Here is an 11,709-nt window from a genome sequence, read left to right as displayed (position 1 = left end):
CCAAGATGTTTTGGAATCGACTTGTCGTAAGAAATTCAATGAGAATATTGGTGTTTGTCATTTATGAATTTTTTTGTGCGAAATGGTCGTGAAATTTATGAGGGACAATTTCATAATTTTATCGAATTTTGTGAAAATTGACGAAATAATTTATTTGATTTCGATTTGTTGTTTTATGTGTTTGAAAGGGTTTTCCTAAGCATAATGTAGGCTCTAGGGATATTTTGAAATTAGGGGTATTTTGGTAATTTAGTCATTTTTTCGTGATTTTTATCTGAAGCTTCCTATTATCTGAAGCTTCCTTTTTGGGGTTATATTTTCCTAACGTTGCTTTTTTTCTACAGTTTTGTTAGTTTGATATACCTCATCCGAATTTTTGAAACATATCTAGCAACAAAATATAGCAATGGAATAATCATCCATCATTGGGAACTGTTACAATCAGGTTGACGAGTTGATTAATCAAGCGAATGCAAAAATGGGGTGTCTACAACCTCATAGGATCTAAAGTCGTGATCTACACAGACCACGCAACATTTAAGTACCTTTTATCAAAGAAAGATGCTAATGCAAGGTTAATCCGTTAGATTCTACTTCTACAAGAGTTTGATCTCGAGATCCGAGATAAAAAAGGGGCAGAAAATGTCATACCTGATCACTTGTCTAAGATAGTTAACAAGCTATCCGATGAGTCCTTACCCATCTCTGAGTCCTTTCTCGATGAGCAACGTATACAAATCTTTCAAGCCAATGCTCCATGGTATGCAGACATTGTCAACTACCTAGTTACAGGTCAATTCCCAATTGAAATGACTAGCCAAGAGAAACTCTGTCTTATGTCAAAAATAAAATGGTATTTCTGGGATGAGCCATACTTATTTAAGTATTGTCCCGATCAAATCATTAAACATTGTATTCCAACCTGTGAGCAAGTCAATATCCTAGAGTTTTGCCATAATTATGCCTGCGGAGGGCACTTCAGTGGTAAAAAGACGATTTTGAAAATCTTACAATGCTATTTTTTCTAGCATAATACTTTTTGTGATGCCTATGAGTTTAGCAAATCTTGTGATAGATGTCAGAGATTAGGAAAAATCTCTAAGAGAAATGAAATACCTCAAAATCCTATCGTGATCATCGAAATTTTTGACGTGTGGGGTATAGACTTCATGGGACCCTTTCCTATCTCCCAGGGTTACCGATACATCCTAGTTGCTGTTGACTATGTGTCACAATGGGTCGAAGGTATGGCATGTAGAACTAATGATCACAAAGTTGTGATAAAATTCATCAAGGAGACGATTTTTTCAAGATTCGGTACTCCGTGAACTATCATAAGTGATGGTGGCTCGCATTTTTACAACAAGATCTTTGCTGCGTTGATGAAGAAATACCTCATAACGCACAAGGTTGCTGTAGACATGAAATATTCGTAATGAATCTCAATACTACATTTTTGGAGTCACCACCATTCTTTTTTAAAAATGGGTGTGAATAGGCACCCGAATCGAATTTTTTGAAAACCATTTTTTCCATGGCATTGTAGTGACTCTCATGTATTAGAAAGGGTAAGGTCTATCTAAGATCTAGGTAAGGAGGTCCGGTTAGAGGATGGAGAAGGTATTAGGCATCCCATCCTCTCCACCAAAGGTGGTTACCTTGCTTGGCCATTTTATTTTGTAAAAACTTAAGAAAACAAACATTAAAATGTATGATGAGAGTAGTGTGTGCATTAAGTGGAATGTTCCCTTAACAAAGGGTTTTGATTTTTTTAACATGACATAAAGGGGCATTCTATGGAAAAGAATGACCTATGTAGTCACATTAAATTTATGAGTATGAATATAGGTTTGAGCTTTTAGAGAGACTCCATGATGGAGTTCCCTTGAACCCACAACCTTGATGCATGTATGCACGGCTAGAAACTTAGTGTTTCACCCCATCAAGTGGGTGACACATTTCTTCATCATTGCCATGCATAGGTGAGTGTGTGCATTGTGTACAATATGATGCATGAAACTAAGGTAAAAAGGGCTTCAACCCCCATCCTTTCGATCGAACCTTAGTCCAATCTACCGGGGATGGGAGAGGGTAATCATTACATCCTAAGGGATTTCTAAAAAGAAATTAAAGTAGAGGGTTAGAAGAAGAAAATGCAAGCTTAAAAATAAATAAACTACTTTCTTGATCCCACATTGTCCCTTGGTGAACTTGAACCTTAAAGAGTAGACTTGAGAGTTGAATGAGATAGTTAAGGGTTGAGTTGAAGTTTTAGAAGATGAGAGAATGAGTAGAGATTTTGGTAGAATTTTAGGTTGAGAGATGGGGGCTTGAGAGCATGAGTTGATCATAGAAAATGAGGGTATTTATAGAGTTTTTGGAGAACTTTTGGGGATAAAGTGGTCCAACCCTAAAAGTAAAGATAAGGGACACAAGGTTTAGGTTATTTCTTTTTGAATTTTTCATTTGTATGAGGGCAAAAATGACATCTGTGAAGGAACCCTAAAAGCATTCTTTAATCCTTGGTTTTTTGGTAAATAAAGGTGAGAGAACAAAAATACTTTTGGATGATGAATGGGGGAGTGACATGTGTAAAGGTGGAGGGGTAGGTAAAAAGTAGATCTTGATTTATTTGTAAATAACTCATAAAGCAAGGGTAGAAGTGTAATTTTGAAATGGACCAATGGAAAAATAAAAGCACATTTGGGAGGGTGAATAGGAGGTTGACTTGTGTAAAGGTGAAGTAGTAGGTGAAAAGTAGACTTTAATTCATTTGTAAATAACTCATAAAGCAAGGGTAGAAGTATATTTTTGAAATGGATCAATGGGAGAACTTTATGTATGTACTTGAAGATTCCCTCCTTTTGAGGGCATAATGGAAAGTTCCCTCACCTTTATGGAATATTACCAAAGACCCAAGAACCTTTTTGGTTTGACCAACCTTTTTGGGAAGGACATTCTTGAGTTTTTACAAAGAGGTAGTTGACCCTCAAATTAGATAATGCATTGGGTATTGAAGGCTTATGAGATATCAACATGTGTCATCTTGTGGAGGGGTGAGAGAATGGACTTGGAGTGGGCTTGGTGTTGGGCTTAGGTTTGGGTTGGGATATGGACTTGGCTTTGGGTTAGGATATGGGCTTAGGATGGACTTGGCTTTGGGCTAGGTAATGGATTTGGGTCATTGGGTTTAGGACATGGACTTTATTTGTGGGCTTGGGTTAGAATATGAGTGATTGATATAAGTTTAAAGTGGATTAGGGACAAGATATGAGCATGCAATGATATGAGATGCAATAAGTATGCATATATGCATGTATGCACGAATAATGATGCCACGTGGCAATGAGAGTCCGTCAAAGAGCTTGAGTCTAACTCGGAATCAATTCGAGGAAATCTGGATTTTCCTAACGGGTTCGTGCAAATTGGGGTGTCTACAGCTACCCCTTTTTGCAGGAGTTGCTTCCAAAAAACTGCAAAGAATAAATTAGACCCTTTATTTGTACCAATCCGAAATAATTTACTGCATGATGATTAAAAACGTCGGATGGATTGAAGATTTTTGTAAGACTGTGGCTACCCAAGCACGGGGTTTGACAGGATTAGCCTTTTTGAAACCCTTGACTTTGTGGCGCGGAGCTCGTTTGAAGTCTTGGGTTGATTTTTGATGAATTTCGGGAAGTGATTGATGTTTTAAACCATGCGCTTTTGATATTTCATCATTTTCTCTTGTTGATTCCGAGCTTCGAAACTTCCCCTCTTTGGATTATTATTAAAATTTATTATTATTATTTTATATATATATATATATTTTATTGGGTCCGTTTTGTATCCACGGACTGAATTTTGCTCCTAATGGTCCGCTTATAAAAGCCGGACTAAATGATTTTTTCTTGGTCCGCTTATTGTGAACGAACTGCATAACTCCCCATTGGTCCGGTCATAGTGAACGGGCAGTAGCTTTACTTATTGAATTTTTGAACGGTCTCCTTCGCGCGTTTACTTTGCTGTCGCTATTTCTCCTTCTCTCTTCTTTTTTGCCCTCTCACTTCTTGCCCTCTCATCTTCTTCATTTCCCTTCTCTCTTCTCATTGCCTTCTCGCTCTCTCTCTCTTGGCTGTTGTGTACCCTCGTGGACATGTGGATTGGGGTGGTAAAGCTTGACTGCTCTTGGCTGTTGTGTGCTCTCGCGGATGCTGTGGATTTGGGCGGTGAAGATTGACTGAGGCGAGCACTTGTGCTTACATTTTCTTTGTGAGGTTAGTCGTTCTCCTCTACCCCTCTTTTTTCCTTTTTTTTCTTTTCTACCTTCCCTTGTTGGTTACACACCATGCTACTGTTATTTTGTTGCTCGTGTGGTTGACTTTGATTGGGATTTTATTGTGGGATTCGATTTTTTACTGTTGATGAAATTGATTTTGATGAAGATGGTCGGTTCATTGTAAGGTTCGACAGGTTTTGGGATTTGATTGATTAAATGTTTTGGTATTGGTTTATATTTTAACAGATTAATGTTGGATTATTATTTAAGGTTTTATACTTTGCTTGATTGAGACTAGTTGGGATTGAATGGTTGTTGATTGTATGTTGATTAAGATTTTTAATTGTTTGTTGATTAGTTTAGATTGGTTAAAAAAATTTAGTTGATTATTGGTTGTTGATTTAAGGTTGGTTAAGATTTTTTATCGTTCGTTGATTAAAAAAAAAAATTGTTTAAGTTCTTTAACTGTTTGTTGATTAATTAGATTTGGTTATACATTTTTAGTTGATTATTGGTTGAAATTTTAATCGTTTGTCCGTTTATTTTTTTTTTAATTGCCTGTTTGATTGAGATGGATTGCGACTAGATTGGTTAATGATTTTTAGTTGATTGTTGATTAGATTGGTTAAATTTTATTTATTTTTAGTTGATAATTGTTGATTTAAAACTTTTAGTTGATTGTTAATTACATTGTTTAAAGCTTTTAGTTGATTGTTGATTACAAATTTGTTTTAATTGTTGATTAAGATTATTAATTGTTTGTTGATTAAGATTCGGTTAAGATTTTAATTGTTCGTTGGTTAATTTGGTTAAGGTTTTTATTCGATTGTTGACCGGTTAGATTGGTGAAGATTTTTATTTGATTGTTGATTTTTAATTGATTATTGGTTGGCTAGATTGGTTATGATTTTTAGTTGATCATTGATCGGTTGGATTAATTATGATTTTAGTTGATCATTGATCAGTTAGATTGGTTAAGATTTTTAGTTGATTGGCGAGTTTAGGTTGATTTGTAGTCTTGTTGAAGCTTCTAAGGCGTAGCGAATCCTAGCGTTTGTTTTGTCAAGCGTTGAGTGTTTTCGTTTGCGTAGATGGGTCGTGCTCGGAGATCTACTGTTGCCTTTGAGGGGGAGGAGGACGCTCGACCTGCTGTCTGCACCCGATTTGATACCGGAGCCGCTTCAGTATCACATGCGGAGGGGTTTTCTTCGTCAGTTCCCATTACCCCTGATGATTCTTCCGATAGGGCATCCTCTTCTAGTGGGTCATCTTCTGAGAGCGAGAGGGAGGTCAGGGTTCCACGTCGTCGTGTTGTTTCTAGGCGTCCGACTAGAGGTAGACCTGCCGTAGCTGGGAGAGTACTAGGTGGACGAGGCGACCGAGGACATGACGTTACCAGAGATAGTGGTGCGAGTGGAGAGAGAGCTCCGAGTACTGAGAGAGCTATTGCAGTGGCCCGAGTGGAGATTCCAGCCCATGTTAGGAAGCGAGTGGCTGACACATCATTGTTGACTGGACTGAGTGGGCACGTATCCATGCTCGTGAGGATGGACCAGTCGACTCCCTTCCCGGGAGGTCACTTTCGTGGCAGTTTGAAGAGATTCTTGGACGTGTATCGGCTCTTCTCCGAGGACTTATGGGGGCAGTTTACTTGTGCTGGCTTTGGGGCCTTTCTGAGGATTCCTTATTTCAGAGCTGATCGGCCTATCTTTATAAGCTATGATGGAGCGTTGGTACCCTGCTACCCACTCGTTTCATATGCCTAAGATCGAGATCGGCATCCGTCCCTCAGATTTCGTGGCGATTACTGGTCTAGTGATGGAGGGAGAGGCACTTCAGCCACACCTTCTACCCTTAGAGGAGGTTGCTGGTTTGCTAGGGACCCCATACATCCCCGTCGGATCGGTAGGCAAGTTGGGCCACATTAGCATGAGCTACTTATGGGGTTTATTGGGGCAGCGTGGACTCACAACTCGGAGAGGGGATGATGATTTTGCCGCCATTTTCCGCATAGCATTCCTTTGCATGCTTGGGAGTTGCTTCTTCTTGGAGGACGACTCCACTGTCTTCACTACTTTTCTCCCATTTCTCCGAGATATTGAGAGAGTTGATGACTGGGACTGGGGCAGTCTTATCTATGGCACCATTATTGGTGGCCTAGATCGAGTGGTTGAGGGTATCACATCCCCTCGCGGAGGCGGGGTCTCTGCTAGATTCTTTTGGCCTTTTATTGAGGTAGCCTTTTCTCCTACCCTCTTTGTTGTTTCATCCACTTGGTTTGCCAACTCTCTGATTCTATCCTTTTCTTTCAGCTCTTTGTACACGTGAATTTTCCATACTATCTTCCGACAATGCGTCACCCGGACGAGGGTTTCTTTCTTGGAGCTTTCTGGGCTATTCATGATTATCGGACAGTCAAGAGTAATTCCCGCAGTGCCAGAGCCCACTTTGACCGGTGTCGCCTGCAGGAGGTACCTGATCTTTTCTGTTGTTTCATTCATTTTTCTGCATATACCGTGTTCTGATTATCTTATTTTGCAGATTTTCTCTGTTGCTTTCCGAGACCTGCCCGTTCTGTCCAGGAGCGCCGGGAGGTTCGAGCTGCTTTCCGACGAGATCTATCCCGGACGATCTACCCATGCTTCATTGGTCGTATCTCCTACATATATTACCTGGGGGAGCGATTCTTTTTTCAGCATGATCGGTCCTTACGGATCCCGGTTGCTCCTCCTGCCCCACTTGTAGCAGATTACATGGCTCAGGTTGGTGGTGTCCTGGCACGTGGCTTGTCAGTTGAGGGTAACTATATTCGATGGTTCCGGGAGGCTTCGATTGGCTGTTTGATGCCACCCAGGCCTGTCCGAGCTCTGATTAGGGAGCATGATGACACGGTAACTTCTGATTCCTTTCTTCATGTTTGCCCATATCTGTTCTATAGATGTTTCCTTACCCTTCAAGTTTTGGCAGATTGATGATCTTCGTCGCCTCCGACAAGGCTATGAGGTAATTGAGGCGCAAGCGGCCCGGAGCGCTGAGATGGAGGGTAGGTGGCGAGCTGCCCAAGCAGAGGTGGAGTCTCAGGCGGCGCGTATATTGTCTCTTCAGACAGAGATGGCTATGAGGGAGTCTAGGCTGCAGGTTGAGCTGGTATAATACCTGTTATTTTTCCTTAGTTCCATTGATTATCTATTTCTCAGTCTGACTGTTGTTTCTTTCTTGGTGGTGTTTCAGGACTATTATCGTCGTCGTGATGGAGCGAGTACTTCTGCTTAGCCGCCTACTCCCCCACAGGTATCTGATTTATTTTTAGCTTTTCATTTGAATTGTATACAGGCTGTATCTGACTATTATTGCCTTCTAGGCCTCTGCCTCTGCTGGCCCTTCTGCACCTGCCTCTGAGCCCGGTACCTTTGCTCAGACGACCGACGAGGATGCAGCATTGGATCGAAAGTTTTTTACTGTTGATTCTGAGGGAAGAGTTAGGCTACGGGGCCTACCCTCCTCCTCTGGCACGGGTTCGTTCTTCTCAGGCGTGGGTGATGCTGATCTTTCGGGCATTGACTCTTTCCCCCCAGAAGCCCCTGCACCGAATTCAGATAGCCATAGATTTCATTAGGATATATCCTGACATTTGTATATATATATATTTGTTTATGATCATTTGACTTTTATTGACGATGTATGGAAACATTAGTACCCCTTTTGTACAAGTTATACTACTTGTCACCTTCTTTTTAGTGCATATTTCTCTTTTTTTTTTCTTTTTTTTTTTTTTATGGCCAATGATGAGATTAATGGTCTAGGTCCGTGAAGTAAGCGGATTGGTTTCAATTCCCTAAGCCCGTTTTTATAAAGCCAAATTTAATGAAATTTATACGGTCCGTTTATAGAAACCGGACTGAATGAAATCTATTAAGTCCGTTCTTAAAAACCGGACTATGTGATATCTGTCCAGTCCGGTTTCTATGACCGGACTATGTGAAGTTTCTTTAGTCCGCTTTTAAAAAACGGACTTAACGACATTTATTAAGTCCGTTTATGGTGAATGGACCAGTAGACTACGCCTTTTAAAAAAACCGTGGTTATTTTGTCTTTATCTTCGACCTAAGTCAGCCATGGAGGCCACAAAGCGCTCCAAAACCCAGGTCAACCTAGATCTCATGATTCCACCCTCTTCCCTCACTCTTGGAAGCAAACAAGGTGCTCCTAACCTTCTTAATCTCAAAAGGTATGCTATTGTTAACTCATTTTTAACTCAATGGTTAGGTTCTATGACACATGAAGAAAAGGTTAGGTGGGATTCAAACAACCTAGGATTCACCCTTTCCTTGGGGGTGGTTGAGGTTAGATGGGACCTAGTTGAGGCTCTTATGGGATTTTGGATCCCCAAGCTTAACCTATTCCGATTTGGGGAGATAGAGATGACTCCAACGGTTGAAAAATTTGAGCGCATTCTTGGACTTCGCTATTCGGAAAGGGTGGTGATTCCACCTTTGCGAGAGAGCTATAGGAAAGAAGTATCGGGTTTCTTGGGGGTTCCTAAGCATAAACTGGAAAGCTTGGACGAGGACTCCCTACTTCTCAAGATTTCTAAACCTTTCTTGCTTCGATGGTTCGAAGATGAATCCTCTTCACCACACTTCGATGTGTTGACACTTAGTAGTAAACCAACTCTTGTTCCCTCGGAATGACGAGTGTGTGAATCCGGCCCTAATAAGTGTGATTGACCAAGTTCGAAAAGGTTCTAGCCTCGTCCCTATGCTTCTTGGGGAAACCTACTTATCTTTCTCGGCTTGCTCGGGTGGGAAAGAGCGTGTGTATCATGGCTGTGCTCCTCTCTTACAAGTAGATCTTCAAATTTTATTTTTAGTGATTATTTTAAAAGATAACACTTATTTGACTTCCCTTTCTTTTGCAGCTTTGGTTCCTTGATCACATGTCCTTCACCATAGCGGTTAGCCGTCCATTCAATGCCCATGCCGACTTGGTAACGTTGATGAATAAAAGAGAGTTTCCCATTTTTACTGGTGGCAAGGTGGGTTGGTTCAATTGCTTGACCAACTTATCCAGGGCGGATGTACGCTGGGTGGGGGCCTTTCAACCTTCTGCATCTCCTGTGATTTCCTTCCACCAGAGCCACTTCGTCATGTTGATTGGCTTGCGTGGCGCTACCCATTATATTCCTCTTTGGGTTTTGAGACAATTCGGGGCCGAACAAGGGATAGTAGTCCACGGAGATTTCCATGAGCTAGTCGGGCCTTTTATTCCTTCTCCATCCTCCTGGCAGTTAAGAGATCGCCTGGAGAGGGCTTGGTAGAGTGTGATTATTTTTGACCATCCTATCTTCCCTGGTCATTCTTTTTCGGATTATTCGTTTTGGTTGAAGAGGCAGATTGCTAAACGTGCCGGCATTATACCCCCAGTAGAGGTGAAATCTTTCTCCACTCGTTTTTTCGATCATCACGATAAGTTGGAGGAGTTGCGGGTGTCCAACAAAAGGCTTGAAACGATTTGACTTTGCTTTGAGAAGGAGTTACAGGTACAAGTGACCCGTTTGAAATCTGAGATTGATGATTTACGAAAGAGAGTTGCTTCACGGATGCATGCTGACATGATTGTTGAATATTTGGTGAGTCGTCATGCTTCAGATGCAGAAATGATCATTATTGATCAAGCTGCTCAAATTAAAGCTTTGGAGGATAGGCTTGATGCCTATTACGCTTCTCAGGAAAACGTTTGCGTGGTTCTTTGCCTGTTGTTTCTTTTCGTACCCTACTTTTGAGAAGATGATGTAGCACTATTTGAAATGAATGAAATAGGTTTTTTATGTAGTGGCCTCAGATATATCTACTGCTTTCGAAAACTCTTGATTTTAAGAAAAGTCCTAGATTCTTCGTCATAGCCAAAAATAGTAATTTTGATGATGCATTTTTTTTGTTTGTTTTAGGTTTTAAAAGATTGCCTTTGTTGAATAATCTGTGACAAACTAGTGTTGGCCGACTCTAAACATCAACGATCATGGTGTCTTTGCCAAATGCCGAGGATACAGGTGTCAGCTAATCCTTAGCATCTATAGAGTCATCCCCGAGATTAAGGATTTTATCTTCATCGAAAAATTAAGGACTTTCAGATTTTTTGTCGTTCATAGTTTATACTCTTGCGGGCCAGGAGTTTTTTTTTATTTTATTTTTATTTTTATTTTTTCATTCTTGCCCCTAGAGCCAGTTACGATTTTCACCAGACCCGATTTCCACATTTTGCGCATCGACGCCCTTTTTGGGTTTTCATCATGACGATTTTCATGGTGCGGTGACTCAAGTTGAGCTTCGAGATTAATAACTCTACACTTTGAGTCGCTCTTTTTTTTTGAATATTCGACCTAGTCTCCCCACTCAGGTCTTCCAACGACTTTGGCGGCTTGAAATCCGATTTGAGTGGCAAGATCGACTACACTTGACAATATTTCTCATGACATGCTTCCACCGTAGTTGAGTTACCTTGAACCATTCCCTGATCTAAGAAGACTTTAAATAGGACGAAACGTAGGCTTAGGTTAGGGTTATGGAAGGATAAGAAAGGCAGAATCTAGATTTATTTAGGTAAATGATGGACACAGGGTTGATCTATTTTGTTTCGAAAATATGATCTATGTCTTTGAGATCATACATTCGAGGTTTTTTGACTTTTTTGACTTTTTTGATTTTTTTTTTGTACTTTTAGTCGTTCACAGTTTATCCTTATGCGGGCCAGGAGTATACTTTGGTATTTTTGTTTTGACTTTTGATTGTTTTTTTTTTTTTCTTTTTTGTTTATTTGATTCTCTTGATAGCGATGACTTGCCCCGGTCTTGGGTTAAGAAATAAATGTGATGGCTCAAAAAGGGTTAACTAAGGGTAGATAGTTGTTCAGATAGTAGAAAGATGGCCTCTCTTCATTTCAAAGGATGACTTCATGCGTAATATTTTTTAACGGTGTCAGCATTGATTGGTTGTGGAAAGACTTTCCCGTCCATCTCTGTGAGAATCAGCGCTCCTCCGGATAGTACCTTTTGGACGACGAATGGTCCCTCGTAATTTGGACGAAACTTCCCTCTCGCATCTTCTTGTATTGGTAGAATTTTCTTCAGAACTAGGTCTCCTGGTACGAATTCTCGAGGTCGAACCTTCTTGTTATATGCACGTGCTATTCTTCGTTGATAAGTTTGCCCATGACAGATTGCTAAAAGTCGTTTCTCCTCTATTAAGTTTAACTGGTTGAACCGGGCTTGGACCCATTCTGCCTCATCCAATTCAACTTCTTTTAAGATTTAAAGGGAAGGAATCTCGACCTCAACAGGCAGGACTGCTTCTATTCCATAAATCAATGAATAAGGCGTTGCCCCAGTCGAAGTTCGGATTGACGTTTGATAAGCATGTAGGGCTAAGGGTAACATCTTGTGCCAATCCTTG

This window comes from Akebia trifoliata, chromosome 12 (assembly GCF_017979445.1).
Source record: "Akebia trifoliata isolate Shusen 1 chromosome 12, ASM1797944v1, whole genome shotgun sequence".
NCBI classification, from domain to species: Eukaryota; Viridiplantae; Streptophyta; class Magnoliopsida; order Ranunculales; family Lardizabalaceae; genus Akebia; species Akebia trifoliata.
This window is presented reverse-complemented; position numbering follows the sequence as displayed.